The following is a 6349-nucleotide window of genomic DNA, read 5'->3' as shown; positions in this document are numbered from 1 at the left end:
TCACTCTCACTTCCTTCAACACAAAAGCAGAGCCCTCCAAGCGACAGCTGATCGCTCTCCCTTAATCAAGGGAGTGGGATGGCTCAACAAGTCGGAGGCAGGTGAGCAGTTAATCATAATCACAACCAGCAAAATGATCAAAACAATTCAAACAATCAATCATCAATTAATAGAAATAGGCTCCAACACTCCGGCCCCTAATTGTTGGCCTTAGCAAAACAATTACACAAACAAAATTCTAAAGGAGCCAAACAAACGATAACAATATATAAACTCTTTATGTTCAAAGTCCATTCACTTGATGACCATCTGTCTTTTCACAGTCCATGATTGTGTAAACAGTCTATGGTGGAACCTGTAGAATCTCAGCCTCATGTTCAGTTCATCACGCCGCCTCCATTAGGAGACAGAGTTTATCTATTGGTCGTTGAACCATGTTTTTGGTTTTAACCAAAACACTTCTCACAAAGCCTTTGGCATTAGGAAATGTCTTTACCACACGTCCCATAATCCACGAGTTTCTTGGTGCTGTGTTGTCAGCAATGATGACCAGATCTCCAATGCTCAAATTCCTTTTTATGTTGTGCCATTTCTTTCTTTCTTGCAGCAGTGGAAGATACTCTTTTGTCCATCGCTTCCAAAACAGATCAGCGAGATATTGGGCTTGTCTCCATCTCTTTCTGGAATATTCATCCCTTTTCTCAAATACTCCTGGTGGCATGATTGTCTTCGCCTTAAGCTGGAGCAGATGGTTTGGGGTCAATGGCTCTAAATCATTGGGGTCATTTGACACTGTGGTTATAGGTCTGTCATTTAGGATGGCTTCGACTTCACATAGTGCAGTTGGCAGTGTTTCATTGTCCAGTGTTTGTTCTTTAAGAACAGATGTGAGAATTTTTTTAATTAACCTGATTAATCTTTCCCAGACTCCGCCATGGTGGGCTCCAAAAGGTGGGTTAAAGATCCATTTCACTCCTTCGGTTAAAAATGTGTTTTGAATTTTCTGATGATTCAGCTCTTTCAATGCTTCTTTTAGTTCTTTCTGAGCTCCAATAAAGTTGGTTCCACAGTCTGTTCTGATACTTAGAACTGGTCCTCTTCTGCATACAAATCTGCGTATTGCATTTATGCATGAGTCTGTGGTTAGGAAGTTTGCCATCTCCAGGTGGACAGCTCGACTCACCATGCAGGTGAAGATGACACCCCAGCGTTTCACCATGGCCCGGCCTCTCTTCACTTCAATGGGACCGAAGTAGTCAATACCAACGTGACTAAAGGTGGTAGATCTGGATACAAACGCTCCTCAGGAAGATCCGCCATTTTTTGTTCTCCAAGTTTTGCCTGCATGCGTCTGCAAAAAACACACCTTCTGATAATTTTTCTGTCTGAGGAGTTTGCATGAGGGAGCCAATGCCTCTGATGTAACTTGGAAAGCATATGGCTTCTTCCTGAATGTCCAACTTGGTGATGGATATGCTGCAGAATCAGATGGGATATGTGAGAACCTTTAGGAAGAATGATTGGATTCTTCTGGTGCACTGGCATGGCACTTTTGTTTACTCTGCCTCCTACTCTCAAGATGCCATGATCAATGATTGGATCCAGCTTGATAAGAGTACTACTTGCACTGATCCTTTGTAGTTTGCCAGACTCGTAAACTCACTGTTATAATAGCGCCTTTGTTCAAAACAAATGAGAGCGTTTTCTGCCTCTTGCATATCCTCTACCGATATATTTGTAGCCATGATCGCTTTTGAGTTTTCCTTTCTTCTCTGTGGAACATGTCTGATCCTTTCGCTGCTGATTCAGAAGTTGGAGTAATTTTTTCACCTTTAATATCCAGGCAACAGCTCTCTGAAGTCGTTTCCATGATGAGTAATGTTTAATCAGTTTACATACAGGGTTGTCTTGGTTGTCAGTGCTCGCACTATGAACTGTGACTTCCTTTCTCACTTCAGGGTCTTGTGCAGATATTTCTCCCAGGTCTTGTGAGCTCTTTGGCCATTTCCTCTTCTCTTGACCCAGGAATTCAGGACCTTTCAGCCATCTTGATCTTAAAAAAGATTCCACATGCAACCCTCGTGATGCATCGTCGGCCGGGTTATCTCTTGAATGAACATATCTCCACTGACTTGTTTGAGATAGATCATGGATCACTGCAACTCTGTTTGATACAAATGTATGGAATCTCTTGGTTTGATTGTGGATATATTTTAACACAGATGTGCTGTCTGTCCAAAAAGTGGAATCAGTAAGTGGAAGCTGTAACTCCTTTCTCAACATCTGATCCACTTTAACAGCTAGTGTTGCTGCAGTGAGTTCAAGCCTGGGTATTGTGATCTGCTTGAGAGGTGACACCCTGGCTTTTCCAAATATAAAGGCGATGTGGATTTTTCCTTGGTGGTTTGTGAGTCTGAGGTAGCTTGCTGTGCCATAACCTGACTCACTTGCATCACAGAAGTGATGTAGTTCTACAGCCTCTATTGAATCAAAGTTTTCAGGCTTGATGCATCTTGCTATTTGAAATCCACTTAATTGATTCAATTCCCTGACCCATCTCTGCCAAGGCTTTGCAACTTCCTGGGGAATAACTTGATCCCATCCACACCTGGATCTGCAGAGCTCTTGGAGTATCTGTTTGGCTGTTAGGATGAATGGAGACAGAAAACGTAATGGTCATAAATCGAGCTTACTGTCGAGAGTATACCTCTTCTTGTTGCAGGACGGCTCTTGACAGCTACTTTAAAGCTGAAGGTGTCACTATGAATGTTCCACTGGATTCCAAGTGCTGGCTCGACTGAGGCTTGACCTTTTATTTCATCATCATCCAGGTCCAGCTCTTTGACTGTCTTCGCTCTGTGTGGCTCAGGAATGCATGCTAAAACTTCACAGCTGTTACTGACCCATTTTGTTAACGTGAAACCTCCCTGGTAGCAGGCTTCCGTCAGATCTTTTATGAGTTTAATTGCTTCGTCCTTCGTTGGCACAGATCTGAGGCAGTCATCCACATAAAAGTTGGTTTTGATTGTTTCTTATGACCTCATCTGAGTAACACTTCTGGTTGTCATGAGCAGTTTGATGTAGGGCAAAATTAGCAATGCTCGGGGATGATATAGCTCCAAACAGGTGGACTTTCATTCTGTAAACTTCAAGTGGTTTGCTGATATCACCCTGTGGCCACCATAAAACCTCAAAAAATCTCTGTCCCTCTCATCAACATGAACTTGATAAAACATTGCCTCAATGTCTGCCACAATTGCGATTTGCTCCTGTCGAAACCTTAGTAGGACTCCAATAAGTGTGTTCGTTAAATCTGGTCCTTGGAGGAGCTCCTTGTTTAGAGATGTCCCTTTGAATGAAGATGTACAGTCAAACACCACTCTCAGTTTGCGCTTTCGTTTGTGGTAAACCCCGTGATGAGGGATATACCACACCTGCCCATCTTTCCTGTGAAGTTGTTGAGGTGGAACTTTTTCTGCATAGCCCTTCTTCAGAATGTCCTCCATGAATGCTGTATACTCCTCAGCATACACTTTATCCTTCCTAAATTTTTTCAGAAGGTGCAGTGTGCGTTCTCTAACCAGTTCGTAGTTCTCAGGCATAACCTTGTCTTTATCCCTGAAGGGCAGTGGCAGATGATAGTGGCCATCTTTAAGGGATGCTGAGCTTGAAGCAATCTTCATGAAGCGTTTATCTTCAACTGACATCTCATTTTTCTCTTCATACATGTTCTCAGAGAAATCCTGATTATACTGTCTGATGAGTAGATCCTTCAGCTCCACAACTGAGATTCTGTTCATGGAAACTGCAATGGGTCCTGCATGCCCAGCAGTACCATTGACACCAAGTGGTCCAGTTACCACCCATCCCAATAATGTTTGAACTGCATAAGGTCCATTTTCCTGACTATTGATAATATTCCAGGGCTCCATTGCCCGTGGAACATCAGTCCCAATGAGGAGCTCAATGCCTGCTTCAATTTCCTTCAGCTGGATGCTACTGAGGTAAGGCCACCGTCTCAAATCAGCTTTTGTGATTGTTTTCTTTTGAAACGGGGATTTTATTTTGGGTGTAAACTTTCGGCAGATCAAGGTAAGTATTGCCCTCCAAATCTCCCACCTCCAGTCCTCTGACTTCATAGGTGGCTGATGGATTTTCCTGCCCCATGGTTCGCAAGAGAATCTCTGTTTTGCGTCCTTTTATATTTAATTGGTTCATGAGTTTTTCAGTGCAGAAAGTTGCTGTACTTCCTGGATCAAGGAAAGCGTACGTCTTGATATACTTGCTCCCTTTTGCCACCTTGACTCTGTCCGGAATAATTGCAAGTGCACAGTCTCTTCCGGCCCCAGTTGCGCCCCCTGCTGACACAAGAGCACTGCTTATTGGTGTTTCTTCTGAGTCGGTAGTAGCTTTTGGCTGATTTTCCTGCTTTGGATTTTTTACAATGTGAAGCACAGTAGGATGTTTCATTTGACAAACCTGACATGTTAGTCGTCGTTTACAGTTTTTGCTGAGATGACCTCGCAGTAGACAACCGAAACAATAACCGTGACCTCTCAAGAATTCAACCTTTTTGTCATGTAGCTGTTTCTTAAATTGTGAGCAGTCAGTTAGAGCATGTTTCCCCTGGCAGAATCCACATGTAGCCATGATAGCATTGGGTGCAGATTGATGCTGTTGTTGTGGAACTAATGAGTGCTTCATGGTGGTCCCTGACCTCTCTGTATTCACTCCTACTGATGTTGCAAAACTGCTGTTTTTACTTCTTGGAATAAACTTCTTCGTTGTAATTTGTTCCTGAATGTCTCCAAACAATGGATCTAAAAGCATCTTAGCATTTTTTTCCACAAACTCCACAAAGTGCTGAAATCTGATTCTCCTGCCAGTCTGTTGTTGTGTCTCATAAGCTGTAGTTCGCCATCTTTCCCTCAGTTTATAGGGTAGTTTGGAAGCAATTAGTCTTAAGTTTGACAAGATATCGAGTTCCTCCAAATACTGTAAATCTTGCATTACGTTGCAACATCCTCTCAAATACAGTGCATATTCCTGCAGCATTTTTCCATCTTCAGCTTTAATAGCTGTCCAGTTCAAGGCTTTTTCCAGATATGCTTCAGATATTTTCATTTCATTTCCATAGTGTTCTTTTAAGAGGTGTCTTGCTTCTCTATAGCCCCTATTAACCTCCATATGTAGACAGCTGTGAACCAAGTCTCTTGGCAAACCAGATGTATATTGCTCGAGATAGTAGAGTCTGTCTTGATTGTTTTTAGTCTTGTCTTCAATTAAATGTTCAAATGCATGAATAAAAGACTGATATTCTAGTGGATTGCCATCAAACACAGAAATCTCTCTGGAAGGTAACAGAGACAGCTTTTGCTGTGAAACAATGAGTTCTGCAATGTCACTTTGTCTCTGAATAACTGCATTCATGCTGTCAGTATTAAGGACTGCATCCATGTCACATTGTCCAGCGTGGTCTCTAGTCTGATGATGATCCACAGTTCTATTCCTGCTCTGAGGTTTATCCGGATCCTTTTGTGTGTTGGTGCTAGTAGCAGGTGCAGACCTGTGAAACTGCAAGATAGTTTGATGAAGTGGGGTTTTTGGTATTGCTCCTAACTGTGCAAAATCCACACTACTTTCCACAGTTTTAGGTTCTTGGTGAGAGTCGTAGTATGCATTCATGTCATCACCCTCCTGAGCAGCGTCCACACACTGAAGGGCTTTAATTTTAGCAGTTGATGCTGCAAGATCTGCTTCCAGCTCTATTTGCTCCATTTGTGTTTTCAGTTTTGTTTCTTCCAGTTGTAAATTGTGCTTTTCTTTGAGTGCAGCAGCTCGTGCCAGTGCAGCAGCTTGTTCGGCTTTGGCCTTTTTTAACTCCAGGGAGACTGAGGAAGATCTGGAGGCTTTTGATCCAGTGGAGGATGATTTTGATTTTTGTGACACATTTGATATGCTATCCAAAGGTCCAACTCTTGATTGTGCAATTTCCTTTTTCCATGTTTCAACATCTTTCTTAAAATAATCCAAATTTGTTATTCTGGGTTCATACCAGTCATTGAAATCATTTTCTCTTTCCTCTTCTGATAAGAGTTCTTGCACCAATTTATGAGCACCTTTGAATTCATCCACAGCTCTTTTAAACATTTCAAATGTGTCATTTACTTCATCAACATTTCCATCGTCAGTCAACAAAGCCTTTATTTCATTCAGTTTCCTCGTGCACGCGCCCAGTTTGGCTCTGCGCGAAGCAATGCGCGTTCTCAACACATCCTCCGCCTCAGCTGCGGTCTCTTTCGTGCCAAACATCATTGCAATAACTACACAATTTCCTCTAATGCCCTTA

The sequence above is a fragment of the Acanthochromis polyacanthus genome, chromosome 16 (assembly GCF_021347895.1).
Source record: "Acanthochromis polyacanthus isolate Apoly-LR-REF ecotype Palm Island chromosome 16, KAUST_Apoly_ChrSc, whole genome shotgun sequence".
Lineage (NCBI taxonomy): Eukaryota > Metazoa > Chordata > Actinopteri > Pomacentridae > Acanthochromis > Acanthochromis polyacanthus.
The sequence above is the reverse complement of the archived record's forward strand: the minus strand, read 5'-3'. Positions refer to the sequence as shown.